At 44.7% G+C, this 24,595-nt stretch overlaps 2 pseudogenes across 1 annotated transcript; one reads left to right on the top strand and one right to left on the bottom strand.

Moving 5' to 3' along the window:
• Nucleotides 1–1,147: 1,147 nt before the first annotated feature.
• Nucleotides 1,148–2,256, bottom strand: LOC110505705 (non-selective voltage-gated ion channel VDAC2 pseudogene; annotated as a pseudogene).
• On the top strand, nt 2,229–23,093 carry LOC118944329 (RNA helicase aquarius-like; annotated as a pseudogene). Its single transcript, XR_016491553.1, has 5 exons — nt 2,229–2,273; nt 3,148–3,336; nt 3,986–4,157; nt 12,190–12,359; nt 23,037–23,093. The product of XR_016491553.1 is annotated as an RNA helicase aquarius-like (transcript).
• Nucleotides 23,094–24,595: the final 1,502 nt, after the last annotated feature.

Below are 24,595 nucleotides of genomic sequence, written 5' to 3'. Positions count from 1 at the left end.
AAGTTGGAAGCACAGAATCGTCTAGAATGTCATTGTATGCTGTATTGTTAAGATTTCGCTTCAATGAAACTAAGGGGCCTATCCGGAACCATGAAAAACCGCCCCAGACGTTTATTCCTCCTCCACCAAACTTTACAGTTGACACTATGCATTCGGCAGGTAGTGTTCTCCTGGCATCAGCCAAACCTACATTAATCTGTCAGACTGCCAGATGGTGAAGCATAATTCATCACTCCAGAGAATGCTTTTCCACTGTGCCAGAGTCCAATGGCATCAAGCTTTACACTACTCCAGCCAACACTTGGCTTTGCTCATGGGGCGGCAGGGTAGCCTTGTGGTTAGAGCGTTGGACTAGTAACCGGAAGGTTGCAAGTTCAAACCCCCGAGCTGACAAGGTACAAATCTGTCGTTCTGCCACTGTTCCTAGGCCGTCATTGAAAATAAGAATTTGTTCTTAACTGACTTGCCTAGTTAAAGGTTAAATAAAAAATGGTGTGTGGCTGCTCGGCTATGGAAATCCATTTCATGAAGCTCCGGATGACCGACATTGCTTCCAGAAGCAGTATGGAACTCTAGTGAGTGTTGCAACCGAGGACAGACGATTTTTACGCGCTTCAGCACTCGGCGGTCCCGTTCTGTGAGCTTGTGTGACCTACAACTTCGCGACTGAACAGACACTAAGGCCACTAAGGCCATTCTACTGCCAATGTTTTTTATGGAGATTGCGTGGCGGTGTGCTCGATTTTGTACACCTGTCAGCAATGGGTGTGGCTGAAATAGCCGAATCCACACATTTTAAGGGTTGTCCACATACATACTTGTGTGTGTATATATAGTGTGTCTTCATGTAACTCTCTTTGTATTGCCCAATGAGTATTGTCCAATCCAATGAGCCAAACCACTAAAGCATATGTAAAAGATGCAGAAGTAATGCTCTATTTGATGAGGATGTTTTTCACTAGTGGTACAACACAGTATAGGGCTACATGACTGAATAAATAGCAGACCTAGTAGTACTTGGCTACTGTAGAACACACAGGATGACTGACTACAAACCAACTGAAAGGAAATGACAGTGGCTAATGGTTTGGGGATCCATCTAGCTGACAGAACTGAGGGCTATGTTATGTATATTGTTGCTTTAGATTAGATTCATCCCTTTCCTTTGAGACATCCCTTAAGGGTTGTTTGGCTGGAAATACATCAGGCCAGATTATTCTGCTATTCTGTCAAATATTAAATATGACGACTTCACTAGACAGGTTAGCTAGATACTTATGCCTTTAGCTCCAGGCCCATTCCCAGTTTGTGGCCACCGGTGTTGATGTACTTGCCTTCGACCATTGCAGACAGGGAGATTTTCATACCTGGCCGCAGTGTCTGGGTGTAGCTAACTCCTACGAACCTGGCATTGTTAACTTTAGCGGATATGAGGCACTGGAGTCCAGCTGGTACTTGGCAGCGATGCCAAAGCAGATGCTGTTGCTGCCTGCTGTCCAGACAAGGTTCACAGCTGTCTCCAGCTTGTCATTCACCTTCTGGTAGATGGACTCTCCAAACTCTGTGCCATCGCTAACATTGATGTGTAGCTGTTAGTCTCCTGTCTTGTAGCTGACAGCAAAGTTGCTCTGGGTCATTTTGGACTTGGCTGTGTCGAAGGTCATCTGGTAGCCAGCCAGCCATCCCTCATACCCGGCCACCGCTGCCCCGTGCATGGCCGGGCCTGCAAAGTCAGTATACATCCACTCCCAGGTTGACGTATTCACACTTATAGGCAGTTTTCACCTTCCCACTCTTCTTGACAGAATTTTGTGAGAATTGTGTGTTGAACATAAGTTCCGGTCCTTTGGTTGCCTGATCTTCAATGGTGATCTCAGTCCCCAGAGTGTGGTCTGTGGTCCACTTCTCTTTAAACGTCAGACCGTATTCACCCCATTTGTCTCCAGGTTGCCATTGACTTTGCTAGTGTCAGTGTTGGACGAGCCAGAGGTTTGAATTCTACTCCATTTGAAGACTTGGTCTTGACATCAAGTTTCACTTATCCAAAACCATATACTTTGTTGAAGATGTCCTTTGCCGATATGATGGAGGGACAGACATACTTCTGGAAGTTTTGCAGGAATATTGTAACTTTGCTTCAGTTGCTTGGAGCTTTGCATTGGTGCAGATAGTTGTTTCCAGGCTGTATCTGACACCGCGACACAGTCCTGTGGTCCAGCTGGAGGGCGATGAAGGAGCGCAGAGTTCGCCACTCAGTTAACAGGCAGAGAGGGGTGAGAATGGAGAGAATGAAAGCAGGTGAAGAACAGATGTGAAAAGAGGTGCTGTGGTGATGAGGGGTGTTTGAAATGCAAGGCAGGCCGAATGAATGTTTTCGCTGCTTGTGAAAAGAGAAAGAATGTAGGGATAAGGAAACAGGGAGAGAAGGCGTACAGCTATTCTCCAGGGGTCTGTGCTTTTGTGAGGCAGCAGACAAATGCAAAGAATGTCAGCACCCAACACACGTTCACCACCAACACACACTAATGCTGCAATATGTCTCCCCTTGAACACCAGTCTATGAGCTGTCCTAGTGGAACACTTGTACACTGTGGGAGGGAGCACTAAACTAAAGCAACAGTGACACAGATATTAACTAGCTAATCACCACCATACAATCAGATCTAACCATTCTAAAGTAAGACATGTCCATAATTAAAGATGCACTATGCATAAATCACTCTGCCATTTCCTGGTTGCTAAAATTCGAATAGTTTGCCTAATTTTAGTTTGTGACAAAACAAGCAGGTGTAGTGTTGAGAATCATTGTACCATCTAAAGTGCTGTGAAATATATTTTCCATAACCAAAAATATAGTATTTTCAGCTGTTTGAAGTTGGTGTACAAAACCGAATGTAAGACTCAAAAACAAAGCACAGGAACCATAGCAATAGGGCACATAGAACAGATCTACTGCTTGGTCGGGTCGCCCAAAAATGTACATATTGCAGCTTTAAGCTAACCTTTCTTTTACAATCAAAAAGTTGTTGTTTTTTAACTGGTAATGCATGGGCAGTCATTTTCCCTCAAACACTCTATGGTCTCTGTGGAGGAGAACTGAACTGGCCTTGAACCTTGACACTGACCTACAGTATATTTCCTCTCTAGAACCCAGAGGACGGTTACAGCAGGTTGGAAGCGTTGGATCATGATAGGAGACCACCAGCAGCTGCCCCCTGTCATTAAGATCATGGCCTTCCAGAAGTACTCCAACATGGAGCAGTCCCTGTTCACCCGCTTCGTACACCTGGGGGTACCCACCGTTGACCTGGATGACCAGGGACGTGCCCGTGCCAGGTGGGTTAGGCGCACTGGGGACATAACAGTGAATATGGTTAAAACAGAAATGCTCAGTACATATTGCATTGCATTGCTTGCTGTTTGGGGTTTTAAGCTGGGTTTCTTTTTAAGCACTTTGACATTTGCTGATGTAAAAAGGGATTTATAAATAAAAACATTTGATTTTATATTTTTTTATTATCTATGATCAAACAAACATGTCTGAACATGTACAAAATCATTTTGAAATTTGAAAATACTTTATCATGCTGTTTTTGATCATCAGAAATTAGTGCAAAAATATCAACACAATATTTGGTTAGTGTGTATGACGTCTTTTAAGACGAGACGAAAATAACTAGTCTGTTAGCCAATTATAAAACCCTTGCTACGTCCATGATCCAATAGTTGCTAAATACCAGTTGATACACGTGAATATGGTCATGTCTCCCTGGCTAATTGTCTAGTCAGTTGAGTGGATAGTCACTTGAGTTTATATTACCTCTGGTGCCCTCTATGTATACTAACTAACATGGACGCTAAGATAAAGTGGTGAATAGTGAATCTCTTTAATGCTAATACTATGTTGGCTCTCCCTAACCATATGAATGAATGGTGAATCTTTCTCTGATGCTAATGCTAGCATGGTTCTCCATCTCTCCTCCAGTCTGTGTAATCTATATAACTGCCGCAATAAGCAGCTGGAGAACCTGCCCCACTTACAGCTGCTGCCCCAGTTCCAGGCCCCTAACCCTGGCCTGACCTTCAACTTCCAGCTCCTTAACGTGGAGGACTTCAATGGAGTGGGAGAGTCAGAGCCCAAGCCTTATTTCTACCAGGTTAATAACACATAAACGCACACGTATAAACAGGAACACACGCACAGTACCAACAGGGTTGGGTAGGTTACTTTCTAAATGTGATTCGTTACAGTTACTAGTTACCTGTCCAAAATTGTAATCAGTAACTTTTGGATTATCCATACTCAGTAAAGTAATCTGATTACGTTCAGTTACTTTTAGATTACTTTGCCCTTAAGGGGCATTAGAAGAAGACAAAAATGTATGTTACCAATTGACCGACATCTTTTGCAGTATAAATCAATATTAAAGTTTACATAGCTGGCCAAATATGGATGTTCAATTTTACTTCATGGGTTGGTTATGTAGGCTTCTTCTAACCCATCACTTTCTACTACATATAATAATAATACAATTAAATTAAATTATATCCATATCTCCTATCACTATATGATTCCATATGTGTTATTTCATAGTTTTGATGTCTTCATTATTATTCTACAATGTAGAAAATAGTAAAAGTAAAGAAAAACCCTCCAATGAGTAGATGAGTTCAAACGTTTGACTGGTACTGTACACAGCAACACACACACACGTACACAGCAACACGCGCATACATACACAGGAACACACACACACAAGTACACAGGAACACACACACAATCATTCCACATACACACTCACTCCGCAGAGTAGCAGAGGATATTGTTCAATGGTTCATTCATTTAAACCATAATGGATCCAGGGCCAGTCCAGTTGATATATTCATTACCTAGCGCACCGCTAACACTGGAGCCACTCAGGACAGGCTAGTGATTTGTCCTCTGGACTAGCAGCCAGATTGTCTTTCCTTATAGAGTGGCTCACTCAGGAGTGTCCTGAAGTTGCTCATTGTTGGTTAAATAAGGACCATGTCTCTCGGTCTGGACATGTTAATGAGGAGCATGTGTCTCGGTCTGAACATGTTAATGAGAAGCAGGTATCTCTCGGTCTGGACATGTTAAATGAGGAGCATGTGTCTCTGTCTGAACATGTTAATGAGGAGCAGGTATCTCTCGGTCTGGACATGTTAAATGAGGAGCATGGATGTCTCTGTCTGGACATGTTAAATGAGGAGCATGTGTCTCGGTCTGGACATGTTAAATGAGGAGCATGTGTCTCGGTCTGGACATGTTAAATGAGGAGCATGTATCTCTCGGTCTGGACATGTTAAATGAGGAGCATGTGTCTCTGTCTGAACATGTTAATGAGGAGCAGGTATCTCTCGGTCTGGACATGTTAAATGAGGAGCATGGATGTCTCGGTGTCACGCCCTGACCATAGTTTACTTTGTATTTTCTATGTTTTGATTGGTCAGGGTGTGATCTGAGTGGGCATTCTATGTTTCATGTCTTGTTTGTCTATTTCTATGTTCAGCCTGATATGGTTCTCAGTCAGAGGCAGGTGTTCGTCATTGTCTCTGATTGGGAACCATATTTAGGTAGCCTGGGTTTCACTGTGTGTTTGTGGGTGATTGTTCCTGTCTATGTGTTTTCACCAGATAGGGCTGTTTAGGTTTTTGTTACGTTCATCACGTTCTTTATTTTGTAGTGTTTGTATTGATTCGTGTTTTATGTTTGTTCATTAAAACATGGATCGCAATCTACACGCTGCATTTTGGTCCGACTCTCCTTCTCACGAAGAAAACCGTTACACTCGGTCTGGACATGTTAAATGAGGAGCAGGTATCTCTCGGTCTGGACATGTTAAATGAGGAGCATGTATCTCTCGGTCTGGACATGTTAAATGAGGAGCATGTATCTCGGTCTGGACATGTTAAATGAGGAGCATGTGTCTCGGTCTGGACATGTTAAATGAGGAGCATGTGTCTCGGTCTGGACATGTTAAATGAGGAGCATGTGTCTCGGTCTGGACATGTTAAATGAGGAGAATGTGTCTCGGTCTGGACATGTTAAATGAGGAGAATGTGTCTCGGTCTGGACATGTTAAATGAGGAGCATGTGTCTCGGTCTGGACATGTTAAATGAGGAGCATGTGTCTCGGTCTGGACATGTTAAATGAGGAGCATGTATCTCTCGGTCTGGACATGTTAAATGAGGAGCATGTATCTCTCGGTCTGGACATGTTAAATGAGGAGCATGTATCTCTCGGTCTGGACATGTTAAATGAGGAGCATGTATCTCTCGGTCTGGACATGTTAAATGAGGAGCAGGTATCTCTCGGTCTGGACATGTTAAATGAGGAGCAGGTATCTCTCGGTCTGGACATGTTAAATGAGGAGCATGTATCTCTCGGTCTGGACATGTTAAATGAGGAGCATGTGTCTCGGTCTGGACATGTTAAATGAGGAGCATGTATCTCTCGGTCTGGACATGTTAAATGAGGAGCATGTATCTCTCGGTCTGGACATGTTAAATGAGGAGCATGTGTGTCTCGGTTTCTCCTCTCCGTTTGGCTGTTGCCATTTTCAGACGCCTCAAGGGAACTGACCACAACTCTCTCAATCTCAGTCCCTTACACACACTTGTCCCGAGACCAGAGGGGTAAAGTGGCCGCCACCACATACCCTCCTCTACACACACACACACACACACACACACACACACACACACACACACACACACACACACACACACACACACACTTGATCAGAGGGGTGAATTGGACACTGGAGAGGCGATAGTGCCAGTGTTTGGTGAATACCTGTCACAGCAGTACACAAACGGACATCTTTCCCCCGTGCCACAAGCACACACTCCAGCTCAAGGCACTCCATTGAGCACTAGCAACATGAGACCTAGCCAGCAGCAATCTATCCCCCTTTCTCTTTGGCATGGCTCATTTGCTAAAGTACATGTGCGTTAATACTCCAACCCCTCAAGCTCACTGTTCTGAAATGAGTCATAAAGGAAAATGTTTTCTCTTATTTATCCACATCTCGGATAGTTGGAAAATGACGTGCGTCACATCATACCCGTTGTATGGTTGGGATGTGAAGTAGACACCCTTAATTTAAGCAACAAAGCCCGAGGGGGTGTGGTATTTTGACCATTATAGACTGGATGATTTGAGCCCTGACTGCTGATTGGCTGAAAGACATGGAATATCAGACCGTATACCACGGGTATGACTAAACATTTATTTGTACTTTTCTAATTACGTTGGTAACCCGTTTATAATAGCAATAAGGCACCTCAGGGGTTTGTGGTATATAGCCAATATACGAAGGCCTAAGGGCTGTATCCAGGCACTCAGTGTTGCGTTGTGCGTAAGTACAGCCCTTAGCTATATTGGCCACAAACACAGAGGTGCCTTATTGTTATTATAAACTGGTTACCAACATAAATGTAACAGTAAACGGGTATTTCTGTGTCATACCCATGGTATATTTAAGTGATAGTGCCCGAGAAGCCAGTGTTTGGAGGATATATTCGTAGAGGGCCGGCAAACTGTGCCAATATATCCTCCAAACACCAGCTTCGAGGGCATTATCACTTTTATACAACGGGTTACCCACATACTCAAATAATGATTAACATATTTTTATCAATGTTATTTTGATGAATTTATTCATACTATTTCATCCTTCCACAAGATATAGTCCCGAAACAAATCTAGTATTGCTAACCAAGCCAGCTGGTCGTTCATTCTATTGATTCGGTTGCCGGAGACGCAACCAGTCATTCAGTCTTTTTGTTCTATATCTATGTAAGCAATCCAGTCTTTCGTTCTAAATGTTCCATTGCCATACACTCGGGGCTCCGGTTGTGATTCAGCCTGGAATCAAACCAGGATCTGTAGTGACGCCTCTAGCACTGAGATGCAGTGCCTTAGACCGCTGCGCCACTCTGGAGCACTTTGATGAGACAGGCTGATGGAACAGACTAAATAGGCATTTTAACATCATAGATTTAGCTGGTGGTAACTTGTGGAACAGAAACTGGCTGGAATGCACTTTTAACCAATCAGCATTCAGGATTAGACCCAGCCATTGTATAATGGCTGATATACTGTACACATGGCTGAAATGCTGTTCGAGCCAATCAGCATTCAGGACCCCAACTACCTGGTTTATAATATTCAGTAGATCACTGATGGGACCCAGGGGAAGATTGAAATCACTGGTCATTTGAAAAGGTTAACATTCGATGGATTATGTTAGCATGTGTGTATTTACCAGTACATTACATTCTCAGTATGTTTCACTCAGCCCTGATTCTACAGTAGCTCAACTGATGTCTTAACTCTCATTTTCCTTTTAGGGGTAGTGTGCCACAGCCGCACGCTCTCACTCCCTCCCCAATTGTATTCCCTCTTTACTTCACATCTCTTTCAGTTACTCAGCCACGTGCCAGTCCTGGGCCGTTACACTCAACCTGAGGCAATGGGCTGAGGCAGCTGTTGCAGCTGTTGCCATGGTTACTGAGTTATCTTGCATTTGGGAACATAAGATCACATTTGTGTCAAGCAGAGACATTAGAGAGACAAGCATACTGGAGACATCACACACACCAGGGTTTCCATTCGTCTGCAATCCCCCCCCCCCCATTTTAAACAAAACGACCAGTGAAGACAAAAAATCCCATTGCAAAATAAGTTTTTATTCATTGATGGAAATAACATTTGACAGTCATGCTTATCTGTCTATAGGTTCATTTTCAATTGTAATGTAATTCAATTGGCCTGTGCATATTTTCCTTAGTCATCATGTATCTTATTTATCCAACACAACTATGCACAGCATACAGAGCCTATTTTAAGTGGGATTTCTTCTGCAGCTCCTCAGTTGGTTTCTGCTGTAGTAAAATGTGCTTTTATAAGCCCATTCATTGTGAAACAATTCTAAAGGCAATGTTCAAAAAAGTTTTGGTGCACGATTTGAAGAGTTACTATATTTATTTCTCAACTGGTAATTTAAGGCGCTCCTCCCATTCACCATTCAGATGCAGGCAACAGGCTATCAGCGCATCACCCACCACTTTACAATGTAAGCTGAAGGCACTATGCATTTTGAAAACATACTTAATTGTTCGAAACCTGAGTGTTGTATTTCATATTGTGATGCATATTTGACCTTGCTTTAAAGTAGTCTATAGGCAAAATCCCACCATGGAAACGTGGAGGCAATTATATTATAAAGACTTCAAAGGCGCCGTTTGGGTTTCAAGTTTGGGGAAGCTTACAATTTATCCTACCATTCTGCGAGCCAGTTATGATTTTCATATGATCATTTTCGTGGAACAGTTTCATTTCAATAATAACTTTCTAATTCTCAAAATTATTGTCACCTGGTTAATCATAAAAATGTGAATTGAGATGATAAAAATCTCAAATTTAAAGGTCAACTAATGTGAGATCACCAACCTCTGCCATATGGACACATTGATGCACCGTGATCCATTGGCAGCTAAAGAAGTTAGTGCATGGAACTCATAGCCTATAGACCAATGCAGCAGTATTGGTGACATACTTTTATATATAGTTTATGTGGACACCACTTGAACCTAGTGGATTTGGCTATTTCAGCCGCACCCATTGCTGACAGGTGTATAAAATTGAGCACACAGCCATGCAATCTCCATAGACAAACATTGACAGTAGAATGGCCTTACTGAAGATCTCAGTGACTTTCATTGTGGCACCGTAATAGGATGCCACCTTTCCAATAAGTCAGTTCATCAAATTATTGCCCTGCTAGAGCTGCCACGGTCAACTGTAAGTGCAGTTATTGTGAAGTGAAAACGTGTAGGAGCAACAACGGCTCAGCCGGGAAGCGGTAGGCCACACAAGCTCACAGAACAGGACCACTAGGGTGCTAAAGCACACAGCGTGTAAAAATTGTCTGTCCTCGGTTGCAACAGTCACTAACGAGTTCCAAACTGCTTCTGGAAGCAACATAAGCACAAGAACTGTTCGGCAGGAGCTTCATGAAATGGGTTTCCATGGCCGAGCAGCCTCACACAAGCCTTGCACAGTGCAAAGCGTTGGCTGGAGTGGTGTAAAGCTCTCCGCCATTGGACTCTGGGTCAGTGGAAACACATTCTCTGGAGTGATGAATCACGCTTCACCATCTGGCAGTCCGAAGGACAAATCTGGGTTTGGCGGATGCCTGGAGTACACTATCTGCCCCAATTCATAGTGCCAACTGTAAAGTTTTGTTGAGGAGGAATAATGGTCTGGGGCTGTTTCCAGTGAAGGGAAATCTTAACACTACAGTATACAATGTAAGTGAGTGCATGGAACCCTTAATTCTATATGATTCTGTGCTTCCAACTTTTTGGCAACAGTTTGGAGAAGGCCCTGTCCTGTTTCAGAATGGCAATGCCCCCGTGCACAAAGCGAGGTCCATACAGAAATGGTTTGTCGAGATCGGTGTGGAAAAACTTGACTGGGCTACAGAGTGTTTCCTGGTCAGATCACATGGTCAGGAATATCTGGCGGTAGTCATATTAACAGGGTCCATATCATTTGAGCCTGGTCAGGGGAACAGAAACAGACGTGGTGCAGTGTTTTGATGGGATTCCGTGGCTGGTTGTCGAGCAAAGGTCCAGGCTGTGTGAGTTATTCCACCCCACACTGCTCTGTTATTCCACTCTGTTATTCCACCGTGCCCGGCCTTAATTGAAACTGGATGAATAATGCATACTGTTGGAAATTTGTAATTTCATTTTGGCGACATTTGGAGGGCAGATCATTCTCCGTTGTGGAAGCACTGCCTCCAGGGTGCGTTTCAGTGTGTGTATGCGTGCGTATCTCAGTCTCCGTGTGTGTGTGTGTGCGTCTCTGTGTGCTTGTGGTATATTATAGCCTTTCAGCCCTGGTTAAAAGTCACTGAAACCGATAACAATTTGGTAATAGTGAGACGGGTAAGTGTTTTATCAAATCTGTTCAGTCCCCTTTAATAGTGCTCTTAATCTGAAAACAGCGGATTAACTGAAACGCTTCTGGTCGCTGATTAGAACATAGATGGTGAGAATCAGTGATAGTAAGGCCACTGCAGCTTGAGGCTGCAAATGTATACAAAAAAATACATATATAACTGCCTTTTGAGTTTTTATAGAGATGTCTACGTATTAATGAGTGTGGGGGAGGGATCAAACACTTGGATGGAGAAAGAGATGAAGGCAGAAAGAGATGAAGGAAAAGAGGGTGAGCGAGAGAGAAAGGGAGCGAGAGTCGGAGAGATGGGGATGGAGAGAGAGGCTGGCCAGCTGCTGTTGAACAGCTGTGACCTGTCTGTATTTGGGAGGAGAAAGAGAAGCGTGATGTTCTACTTTTGTCATGATCCTCCAAACCCCCTTTGTTCACTGCACTGCAGACAGAATCGAGGCACTGCGAGGCCAGCTGACTGCACATTGTGTGTGTGTGTGTGTGTGTATGCATTGGCGTGCACGTGTGTGCGTGCCTGTCCGTGTGTATTTGTGTGTCGTATGTAAGATGGTGTCTGTCTTTTTTTTATCATGCGTGCAACTTTACGTGCATTTCTTTGTGTATCTGTAAGTGAACATCTGTGTGCATGAGGCCTGCCAACTGATCCTGTGTTTTAGTTTAGTGAGAGGGAAAGTAAAGCATATCCCAGTCCCAGTCTGGTTCAGCAGCAGGCCAATGAACTTGAACCTCACACCCCTTCATGCCGTCTACCAGCCTGGCAGGACATAAACCCCAGCCAGCCTAACCTCACCCCCATCAGACCCCTCTCTGCGTGGCACACCAACCAGCACAGGGGCACGGGCAAAGATTTAATGTATTAAAACAAACACACTCACACAGACTGGTTTACACTGCCCTCTGGGTACTAAAAGAGCTTGGAATTAGTGTGGAAATGTGTATTAAAAACATGAAGACTTTTGTAATCATCTCGCTTATTGTCAAACGAGTAGGGGAAAACATTCTAATACACTGGGAAATGCGTTTTTGTATCTGTTTTAGTAATAGTATTTTGTTTGATTTCCCCTGTGTGCAAACCTTTTTGTTGTCTTACCTGCCCTCTCTTTCTTTCACCCCCCTCAACACCCCCCCCCCCCCCCCCCACCTCCCTCTCTCTCAACCCTTCCTCCCTCTCTCTCTGTAGAAGCTGGGTGAGGCAGAGTACGGCTCTGTTCATGTACATGCTTCTGCTGGGTTACCCTGCCAACAGGATCAGCATCCTCACCACCTACAATAGACAGACAGAAACACCTCATCAGAGATGTCATCAACCAGCGCTGTGCTGGGAACCCCTTCGTTGGACAGCCCGACAAGGTAAGGACATACACCACTATCTAAACTGCACACACGCAGAAACCCTGCCCTTTTGTAGGTTGTGCTTTTCCAAATCATGTCCAATCAAATGAATTGACCACAGGTGGACTCCAATCAAATTGTAGAAATATCTCAAGGATGATCAATGGAAACAGGATGCACCCAAGCTCAATTTCTAGTCTTATAGCGAAGGGTCTGAATACTTATGTAAATAAGATATTTCTGTTTTTTATTTGTTAATACATTTGGAAAAAAAATTGAAAACATGTTTTCGCTTTGTCATTATCAGGTATTGTGTGGAGATTGATGATTTTATTTAAATTTGATCAATGTTAGAATAAGGCTGTAACGTAACAAAATGGCTTCTGAATACTTTTTTTTGCACTGTACAAGTACTAAAAAAAATAATAGACAGCAAGGCTCTTGATCCAGGAGGGGATTCTCTGCTGTTACCAAGTGAAGCTTGATTTTGGAAGAAGGTAACCACTCAGCTAGATAGCTTAGCTATCCAAATGCACAACTCCAGAGCATTTAGCACATTTAGACAGTTATATAATAGTTCTAAGCTATCTAGCTCACAAACATTTAACTCGATCACCTGGCTCGTGCTGCACAACATTGAGTGACTTACAAGGTTCTGGTCTTGTGTGCTTGTAAACAAACACCATGTGACTGGGGACAACCGGTAAACTTCATAATGAAAAAATATTTGTCCAGTGAAATGAAGAACGCAGTCCTCTATCTCCTAACATATTTCACAAGTTGACTGCAGGTACTTACTTAAAAAGTAGGAACAAATATTCAAATAGTTTTGACGGAATTGAAAAAACATCCCGTGGTTATTTCAAGATACCCCGATATGCGGTATATTGTCCAAGCCTACTTCTCTGCCTCTTCAACAAAGTTTGAAGGTACACACACACACACTCGCACCTCCAAATTTTCACAACCTGTCAGGGTCAGGTGGCTTCTCAGCTCCCAATAACAAAACACCTATTTGCTGTTATGTTTACTCTTCAGCTGTACTTGACTTTAACACCCTCCACATGCACTTCACACTCTGTTAGCTTTTATCACCAAGTCCCTCTGCAACCTGTAGTCCTTAACTATCCGCTGTGAGCAACACAGCACGCTCTTGCCCTGTCTCACTCTCTCTTTCTCTCACTCTCCTCTCTCTCTAAAATTCAAAGGCGCTTTATTGGCATGGGAAACGTATGTTTACTTTGCCAAAGCAAGTGAAAAACAAACAAAAGTGAAATAAGCAATCAGAAATGTAAAAAATAAGCATCAAAAATATATAGACATCTCAAATGTTATATTATTATCTATTTACAGTAGTGTAACATTGGCAACTAGGTATTGTGTGAATGGCAAGGGAAGATAAATAAACAGATACATTTGGATTGTATTTACAAAGGTGTTTAGTTGCCCTTTTCTGTCTCGCTCTCTCTGGCTCTTTCTCGCTCTCTCTGGCTCTCTCGCTCTCTCTAGCTCTCTCTGGCTCTGTCTCGCTCTCTCTGACTCTCTCGCTCTCTCTGGCTCTCTCGCTCTCTCTAGCTCTCTCTGGCTCTGTCTCGCTCTCTCTGGCTCTTTCTCGCTCTCTCTGGCTCTTTCTCGCTCTCTCTGGCTCTCTCGCTCTCTCTAGCTCTCTCTGGCTCTGTCTCGCTCTCTCTTGCTCTGTCTCGCTCTCTTGCTCTCTCTGTCTCTCTGGCTCTCTCTGGCTCTGTCTCTGTGGCTCTCTCTGGCTCTGGCTCGCTCTCTCTGGCTCTGTCTCTCTGGCTCTGTCTCTCTGTCTCTCTGGCTCTGTCTCTCTGGCTCTCTCTGGCTCTGTCTCGCTCTCTCTGGCTCTGTCTCGCTCTCTCTGGCTCTTTCTCGCTCTCTCTCTGGCTCTGTCTCTCTCTCTCTCTGGCTCTGTCTCGCTCTTTCTCACTCTCTCTGTGGCTTCTACGCAGTTAAATCTTTCCTCTAAGCTGTAAAATGGCCACCAGCCCATCAGTTCAGTGTCTGTACCTCTTGGTTTGGGCTGGGCGATATGGCCTAAAAATCATATTTCCATTTTTTTCAACGTGATGGGCGATTCACGATATACAGTACCAGTCAAAAGTTTGGACTTACCTACTCATTCAAGGGTTGCTCTTTATTTTTGCTATTTTCTGTAGAATAATAGTGAAGGCATCAAAACTATGACATAACACATATGGAATCATGTAGTAACCAAAAATGTGTTAAACAAATCTAAATATATTTTATATTTGAGATTCTTCAAAGTAGCCACCCTTTGCCTCGATGACATCTTTGCACACTCTTGGCACTCAACCAGCTTCACCTGGAATGCTTTTCCAACCGTCTTGAAGGAGTTTCCACATATGCTGAGCACTTGTTGGCTGTGCTCAGCATATAAGCCTTCCAGTGTCGGGTTCAACTAGGGTTCATGATAAGGGTTGTGTCAAGGTGTGTATAAAGGCGAAGTCAGGTGCAGGAGAGTGCCACATCCTGACCTTAGTTCCTTTTTTTATGTCTCTATTTTAGGTTGGTCAGGGCGTGAGTTGGGGTGGGCATTCTATGTTTGTATTTCTTTGTGTATGGCCTGGTATGGTTCCCAATCAGAGGCAGCTGTCAATGTCTCTGATTGAGAACCATACTTAGGCAGCCTTGTTTCACCCTTGAGTTGTGGGTAGTTGTTTTCTGTTTTCTCACCTGACCCTAGGTGAGCCCAGTTCACTGGCCCACGGTGTCCAGAGAATTCTCTCTTCTCTCTGCATCTCTATCAGTGTAGGCTAGCTCTTTGACTCTCTGGTGCTATCTCTGTCTTTAGCACTATTACTGGGAGCTCATCCCTTCCAGCTTTTCCTTATTTGTTCATTCTCTCCTTCTCTCTCTCTCATTAGGTGTGCCTCTCAGATGGAGAGCTGACCTCTCTGGGGTGACAAACTGCAGGGAGGGGAGAGAGAGAATAATAGAGAAAGGAGAAATGAAATAATGACTGTCTATGGGGAAACTGCTGAGCCGCTGGAAAGGTCAAGCCGGCAGGTCTGCGTTTTAGCCAGAGTGAGAGTGTTGACATGTCATAATGGCTAAAACACACCAAATGTCACCAGCAGCCCTCCAGTTCAGTCCATTGTCTAATTAGACACACAGTACTTAAGCTACATAGGGTGGCAGGTAGCCTATCGGTGAAGAGCGTTGGTGTCACGGGTGTCGTTGGAAGTAGACCAAAGTGCAGTGTTATGAGCGTACATTTTATTTTATTTTAAAATGTCGCCAACAAAACAACAAATGAAAGAAACAACCGTGAAGCTTACAGGGCTAAATGCCACAAACAAAGTTTACTACCCACACTGAAAGGAGGGAAAAAGGGCTACCTAAGTATGATTCCCAATCAGAGACAACAATAGACAGCTGTCCCTGATTGAGAACCATACCCGGCCAAATTATAGAAATAAAGAAACCTAGAAAACAAAAAATAGAATGCCCACCCCACATCACACCCTGACCTAACCAAATAGAGAAATAAAACAGCTCTCTAAGGTCAGGGCGTGACAGTACCCCCCCCCCCCCCCCCCCCAAAGGTGCGGACTCCGACCGCAAAACCTGAACCTATAGGGGAGGGTCCGGGTGGGCATCTATCCTCGGCGGCGGCTCTGGTGCGGGACGTAGACCCCTCTCCACTTCTGGCTCACCCCGCTTTGGTGGCTCCTCTGGTGTGGGGACCCTCGCCGCCGACCCTGGACTGGGGACCCTCTCTGCGGGCCTCGGACTGGGGACCCTCGCTGCTGGCCCCGGACTGGGCACCCTCGCTGCGGGCCCCGGACTGGGCACCCTCGCTGCGGGCCCCGGACTAGAGGCCGTCGCTGGAGGCTTCGTGCCATGACTCCTCACTGGAGGCTTCGTGCCATGGATCATCACTGGAGGCTTCTTGCCATGGATCATCACTGGAGGCTTCTTGCCATTGATCATCACTGAAGGCTTCGTGCCATGGATCATCACTGGAGGCTTCGTGCCATGGATCATAACTGGAGGCTTCGTGCCATGGATCATCACTGGAGGCTTCGTGCCATGGATCATAACTGGAGGCTTCATGCCATGGATCATCACTGGAGGCTTCGTGCCATGGATCATCACTGGAGGCTTCGTGCCATGGATCATCACTGGAGGCTTCGTGCCATGGATCATCACTGGAGGCACAGGACTCACCAGGCTGGGGAGACACACAGGAGGCCTGGTCCTTGAAGCAGGCACAGGACTCACCGGGCTGGAGAGACACACAGGAGGCCTGGTGCGTGGGGCGGGCATCGAATACACTGGGCCGTGAAGGCGCACTGGCCGTCTCGAGCGCAGAGCTGGCACAACCCATTCTGGCTGGATGCCCACTTCCACCCGGTAAATGCGGGACGCTGGCACAGAGCACACCGGCCTGTGACTGCTCACTCGAGACACCGTGCGCATCACCCCATAACACGGTGCCTGACCAGTCACCTGTACCCACGGTAAGCACGGGGAGTTGGCTCAAGTCTAAACTCTGACTCCGCCAATCTCCCCGTGTGCCCCCACCCAAAAAAAAACATTTTGGCTGCCTCTCGTGCCTGCTTCGCTGACTTGCCTCCTCATATCGCCTCATAGCTGACCTTAGCTGTCTCCATCTCCTCCCTCGGACGGCGATACTCCCCGGCCTGCGTCCAGGTTCCCTTTCCGTCCAGGATCTACTCCCATGTCCAGGAGTCCTCTTTACCACACTGCTTTCCCTTTGTTATTGGTGGGTAGTTCTGTCACGGGTGTCGTTGGAAGTAGACCAAAGTGCAGTGTTATGAGCGTACATTTTATTTTATTTTAAAATGTCGCCAACAAAACAACAAATGAAAGAAACAACCGTGAAGCTTACAGGGCTAAATGCCACAAACAAAGTTAACTACCCACACTGAAAGGAGGGAAAAAGGGCTACCTAAGTATGATTCCCAATCAGAGAAATTAAGAAACCTGGAAAACAAAAAATAGAATGCCCACCTCACATCACACCCTGACCTAACCAAATAGAGAAACAAAACGTCTCTCTAAGGTCAGGGCGTGACCGTTGCGCCAGTAACCTAAAGGACGCTGATTCTAATCCCCAAGCCGGCAAGGTGGAAAAGTCAGCCGTTCTGCTCTTGAGCAAGGCAGTTAACCCCCAACAACAACAGCCCTCCGCACCTCTCGGATTGAGGGGTTGGGTTAAATACGGAAGACACATTTCGGTTGAATGCATTCAGTTGTGCAACTGACTAGGTATTCCCTTTCCCTACTTCATACCAACTAGACTAAATAAACCCAGTACACCAGGGCAAGTCAGTCACATCCACACCTCCGGGTCCTGCATTAGCTTTTCTGCTTTTCCTTTCTCCCTGATAGATAATTGATATACACTCAGGGGCCAGTTTATTAGGTACATCCATCTAGTATCAGGGCATGGATTCTACAAGGTGTGGCATTCAAACGTTGCTCAATTGGTATCAAGGGACCTAACGTGGGCCAGGAAAACATTCCCCACACCATTACACCACCGCCACCAGCCTGTACAGTTGACACCAGGCAGGATGGGGCCATGGACTAATGCAGCTTAGTGCTTTGGCCAAATCCTGACTCTGCCATCAGCGTGACGCAACAGGAACTGGGATTTGTAGGACCAGGTGATGTTTTTCCTCTCCTCAATTGTCCAGTGTTGGTGTTCGCGTGCCCACTGGAGCCACTTCTTCTTGTTTTTAACTGATAGGAGTAGAACCCAGTGAGGTCGTCTGCTGCAATAGCCCATCCATGACAAGGACCGAAGAGTTGTGCATTCCGAGATGCTGTTCTGCACAACGCTGTTGTACTGCGCCGTTCTTTTCCTGTTTGTGGCCTGCCTGTTAGCTTGCACAATTCTTGCCATTTTCCTTCAACCTCTTATCAACAAGCTGTTTTCATCCAAACGACTGCCGCTGACTGGATGTTTTTCTTTGTAGACCATTCTCTGTAAACCCTAGACACTGTTGTGCGTGAACCCCAGGAGACTGCCGTTTCTGAGATACTGGAACCGGTGCACCTGGCACCGACGATCAAACCACGCTCAGTCGCTTAGGTCATTTGTTTTCCCATTCTAACGTTCAATCAAACTGTAACTGAATGCCTCGATGCCTGTCTGCTTTATGTAGCAGGCCACGTGACTCACTGTCTGTAGGAGCAAAGAAACTGACTACTTAGTGTATAACTGTCATTGATTGGCCAGGTATATTTCTTAATTCCTTTACTTTTTGGGGATTTGCGTGTATTACTGCACTGTTGGAGCTAGGAACATAAGAATTTCCCTACACCCGCCATAACGTTTGCAAAACATGTGTACGCGACCAATAAAATTAGTTTTATTGTGTCCGAAGTACCAACCAGGTCTGAAGCCGTCCCTTGTTAGAGGGGAAGGAAGGATGAAAACCAGCAGTGCCGTGCTATTTGAATTGCTTTACATATTCCACTGTGGGTCACAGTACAGTGAATCTTAGGAACGGTTCACAGACCTATGCACAGGGATCAAGTTTAACCAATCTCACATTTTTGGCTTACTATGCATTTTTAGGAAGGTGTTTTTGTAGTTAATGTGCAAATTATAAGTGCTGTTGGTGGTCTATCTTTAGAATGTAGACCAATCAATGTTTTTATAAACACAGAAGTCATTTACTGCATTTAACCTACTACTTTAACTGAGTTAAGGGGTCATTTGATTAATGCATACAATCACATTCATGCAAACTGGATTTAGAGCGATTACACGCATGCGTGCACACACATACACAAGCAGGTCAGGGCTAAATTAGATTGACATTGATAGAATCCGTAGCCAAAGCAATAAGGTTAATCAGTCTTCACCAAGTTGGTATTCACTGCAGTGGTGTCACGGAGGAATGAAGCGAGAGAGAGCATTATGAAGGGGGGGGGGGGGGGGGGGTACAGGGACAGAGGGGATGGAAATCAATCTCTCTTTCTTTCCCATTTCCTGAGAACAGTGGTAGGACACAGTCAATACAACAGGAAATCAAAAGGAAGCCTGCGACACACCGGGACACTTTTATAGATTGACTCAATGGCTTACTCATAGTCTGGAAGATAGCGTCCCCCACAAAATATTTGCATTCCCTACCACTGCCACCATCCACTGGGTCGCCGACCTCTCACGACCCCAGCATAGCCCTGGGAACCCACTCAACACAGTGAAAGATCAGACAATAAGGTGTTAGGTTCTAATTCTCAGAGTAAAAACTCAACAAAGATCTCCACCCGTCTCCCCTAACACATTCCAGACCCATCTGGCTCCTACAGATAATCATTAACTTCTGATGTAAAAACAAGTCTCTTTCACTCCTTAAATACTATACTGCTGAGTACAACAATGTTCCAAGTTGAACACAGAATCTAACAAAGGCATGCTGTCTTCAGGAGCTACCTACAGACTCATAAGTAAGAGGGAGAGAGCAGAGATACAGCAATGCATATTTCAATCAGGTGACCATCGCTGAGATCCAGTATGACAGTGATATAACAGGGAAAAAGAAGAGCATGTGTGTGAGTGGGCGACCGGGCGTGTGCGTACACACTACAGCAGATCCCACTGCCCATAGATGTGTGCCTGCCATGAAGTCCTGACCTCTGCAACTCCCTCCCTGGAAGATTTCACATAAATAACTTAACACAATGCAAAATGCTAAGCCCCAGGGCTCTATAGAGCCCTCTCTCTCTCATTCTCTAAAAATAAAAGGCTTCTGCCGTGTTTTGCTCTGGAAAATAAGGTGAAACATTTTGGCTGAAATTGCACAGCATATTTGCCCCTTCAGTTTCCACTAGGCTATGCCATCGGGTGGGTGCATTTGAGGTGTGTGTGCCTGCGTATGTCCATGTCAGGGATGGGTGTTGGCTGTTGTGGGGTAGTAGTAGGCCACTACGGGGGCGGGAGGTCCTGAGAGCGACTGGCCATAGTGTCTGAACAGACAGCTCACGTTGTTGTAAAAACATATTGTTGCTTCTGATGCTGCACCTGTTCTACATAGCAGTAGGGTCACCTAAATTAAATATTGGTCCGCTTCCTGGTTTTTCCAACCCTCTCTACCTCCCTCCCCTGCCTTCCCTTAGCCCATAAGGCGACTTGGAGGGGGTTTGGCTTGTGGGACTCAAGTCAATGAATAGTGCATTAGACCAAGGGGACTAGGCTAGATAGGATGATTTATTTAAAGCTGTCTCTATGGCGCTTCTCTTCCCTCTGGCCTATTCATCCACTCAGGAGAGCCAGTCTCTTAGTACTGGGATACATATCTGGCATGCTCCATCTCCTAGACCAGCTGTTCCCAAACTTGGGGTCGCAACCCCATGTGGGGTCGCCTGATATGAAAATGGGGTCGCGGGAGACTTTAAAAATATATATATTAAAGTAATGTATTTTGTATCTCAATCATTGTATTGTGGTTAACCTTAAAAATCTAAATGAAAATGATGAATGTGTATCCCCATATGGAGTCATGATATGATGCACCGAGAGGAACTGCCGGCAAAAGAGCTGAGCACAGAACTTGGAGATAGACCGCTGCGCCACTCGGGAGCCCTAAGGCACTGCATCTCAGTGCTAGAGGCGTCACTACAGACCCTGGTTCAATTCCAGGCTGTATCACAACCGGCCGTGATTGGGAGTCCCATAGGGCGGCCGCATAATTGGCCCATCGTCGCCCGGGTTTGGCCGGGGTAGGCCGTCATTGTTAATAAGAATTTGTTGACTTGCTGACTTGCCTAGTTAAATAAAGGTTAAATAAATGTAAAAAATGTAAAACAAAATATATATATACTGTGGCAGGTAACTTCGATTGTTGCACTGCGTGCATGCCAGTTTGCAAAACAATATGGAGGTATGGGATTAGACCTTGACAATGTTCTGTTTCACCCAGAGGCCTGGTGGTTATGGAGAGAGAGTGTTGGATAGTTTTTTTGCATTGAGAGAGGAACTGTTTTCATTCATAATGGATGTAATAAAAAAAAATGCCACCTTGACAATGTAACAGACACATTTGGGAAATTGAATTAACTGGACGCAAGCATGCAGGGGAAGTACCAAATCATTCTACAGATGAGTGACCGAATCAGTGGATTCAGATGGAGAAAGTATTTTAAAAGTGAAACATACCCCCTTCCCTCAGCTGTGCGTGTTTCTAACAGAAGACAGCACCAGTAAGTGTCCCACACGAGTGACGATTGCTCACCTCCAATGCTTGGAAGAGCACTTTGGGACCTACTTCCCAATCCGTTTGACTGTGATCCTGGCTCAGTTGACATGCCGGAAAGTGAAACTGAACAGTTGATCTAGCTGACGTGACCGAATGCTGCAGCCAACGCATTCACGGGTCACTACAGATGAGTTTTGGTTCATGACTCATAGGGAACACCCTGCCATCTCCCTCTGAGATTTAATGCTGCGTTCAAAACAACTGGGAACTGGGCACTCATTCAAATCTCAGACTTCCGACTTTAGTGCGTTCAAGACAACTGGCAACTGGGGAAAAAAACATGCTCTGACTGGGAGAATTTGTTTGATAGCTCATCGAACTCGGAATATCATCTCGGGAACTCGGTCCTCTTTCTAGAGCTCCAACTTTCCGACCTGAAGATCACTGATGTCATGAATTGACCACATGTTTTTCCAAGTTCCCAGTCTTGGAAGCACCATTAAACTCATGGTACCCTTTGCCAGCTCATATGTGTGAAGCTCGATTCAGTGCTTTTGTCTGCATTAAAACCAAAGCAGAGATGAGGTGCGCACTGTCGACCACGTCCCCTGACTTTGAGAAACTCCGACATGACATGCATCGAGCACACCCATCTCATTAGTGGTGGTGAGATAAGATGTATTATTGGTGCGTTCAAGACTACTGGAAACTCAAAAATACTAGGTCAAATCATAACGTCAGTGATCTTCAGGTCGGAAAGTCGGAGCTCTAGAAAGAGACCCGAGTTCCCGAGTTGTAATTCCGAGTTGTATGACCTTTCAAAACAATTTTTTCCTAGTCAGAGCTCATTTTTTTGCAGAGTTCTCAGTTGTCTGTAGTCAGATGTCGGAGATTTCCGAGTTCCCAGTTGTTTTGAACGTGGCAAATGTCAGACTAATTTGCAATTGACTGTCATAGTCCCACATTAAAAGTATGTGATGGTGAGTTAAGAAAATCAGAAATACTGTTAGAATGTTTTTAAATTGACTGCCATAGCCCCAAATAAAAAAATGTACATTTACAAAGCATAGGATGAGGATGGATACTGGTATTTCAACTGAAGTCGTCACTTTAGTAGACAGCTCAACCTATTGCATACTGTATGCAACACTATTGCATAAGGTCAACAATAAAGCATCCCAAAATCAGCTATTTTCTTCACTGCAAGGAAAATGAAGTCTTTGAAATGTGCTTCTTATAAGGGCAGGATTACCAGAAATAAATCAACTTGCCTGACACACGATTCCTCTGCTTCTGAAAGCCCAATCCATTTCTCTCCACTCTCCTCCATCTCTCTAAAAAAAGCCCTAAATATAGTCTGTTTGTGTGTGGCCCTGTGTCAGTGAGGACCTGGTAAGTAGCCTGGGTACTCTAAGTAAATACCCTGGGCTGGGCCCCTCTAAGCCGTATTACACTTCTCCATGTGGCCCACCAGGATAACGGCAGGAACAACACCAAAGCCCCCTCCCTAAAGAGATCCACTGCCTTCTGAATTTCGAGGAAGCCCAAGAATCTCAGCTCAGTCTCACTCGTGAACGTTTTAACTAAATCTGTGTGTGTGTGTGTGTGTGTGTGTGTGTGTGTGTGTGTGTTAAATAATGTGTGCATTTGTCTCCAGGTGACGATGGTGGCTACATCATCCTCTCACTGGTCCGCACCAGGGTTGTCGGACACCTGAGTTAGGCACTTTACACACACACTAAACGGAAATACAGAACACCAAAAACAGTCTCTTTACCCCCAGAGAGCTCTTTTTAAGTATCTCTTTTTAGAGAGCCTCTGTGTGAATAAATGTGTACTGAAAAGGTTGCTGAAAAGTTTGTCTTTACAGACTTATCCACCCATGTCACGCACAGGGTGGATAAAGTCAACTTTTGAGGACTAGGTGGAAAATAATAACTGCATGGTTTTTGTTAAGTTCAGCTGCAGCATTGTGTAAAGATTATTGGGGTGAGAGTATCGAAAAAAAGCATCTTCACCATCAGAGTTTTTGTAAAACAAGATTTAGAGAGGCCTCTTGGAAACCACTCGCCTGGGTTAAGTTTGAGGTCTTTCCCTCTCTCAATCTCTTACCCTTTTTTTGATATTTCTCTCTCTCTCTCTCTCTCTCCTGCTCTTTCACTCTCCTTTTCTTTCCTACTTTTACGATTCTCTTTTTCGCTATTACTCGTTCTGTTTCTCTCTCTTCTTCTCGATCTCCCTTTCCCTTTCACTCTTTCCCTCCCTCACTCCCCTTTCTGAATTGATGCCTAGTGAAAATACCTTGAATTTCCAGGCTGAATTGCGAAACTCACGAGCCCCTCTTCCTTAATTTTCTGCGAAATGAACACCAGACAACCCTAACCCCTCTTCCTTAATATGCTGTATATTAAACACCAAGTAACCCTAACCCCTCTTCCATAATACTCTGCAAAATAAACACCAGACAAGCCTAACCCCTCTTCCTTAACATGCTGCGTACAGTGCCTTCAGAAAGTATTCAGACCCCTTGACTTTTTCCACATTTTGTTACATTACAACCTTATTCTAGAATGTATTAAATCAATGTTTTCCTCAGCAATCTACACACAATACCCCATAATTACAAAGCAAAAAATGTTTTTTTATTTTTTATGTTAGCATGTGTTAAAAATAAAAAACAAAATACCTTATTTACATAAGTATTCAGACCCTTTGCTATGAGACTAGAAATTGAGCTCTGGTGCATCCTGTTTCCATTTGTCATCCTTGAGATGTTTCTGCAACTTGATTGGAGTCCACCTGTGGTAAATTAAATTAATTGGACATGATTTGGAAAGGCACACACCTGTCTATATAAGGTCCCACAGTTGACAGTGCATGTCAAGGCAAAAAACCAAGCCATGAGGTTGAAGGAATTGTCCGTAGCGCTCTGAGACAGGATTGTGTCGAGGCACAGATTTGGGGAAGGGTACCAAAAAATGTCTGCAGCGTTGAAGGTCCCCAAGAACACAGTGGCCTCCATCATTAAATGAA

Source organism: Oncorhynchus mykiss, chromosome 25, assembly GCF_057628025.1.
Source record: "Oncorhynchus mykiss isolate SJ-2025 chromosome 25, ASM5762802v1, whole genome shotgun sequence".
NCBI lineage: Eukaryota > Metazoa > Chordata > Actinopteri > Salmoniformes > Salmonidae > Oncorhynchus > Oncorhynchus mykiss.
The sequence above is the reverse complement of the archived record's forward strand: the minus strand, read 5'-3'. Positions and strand labels throughout refer to the sequence as shown.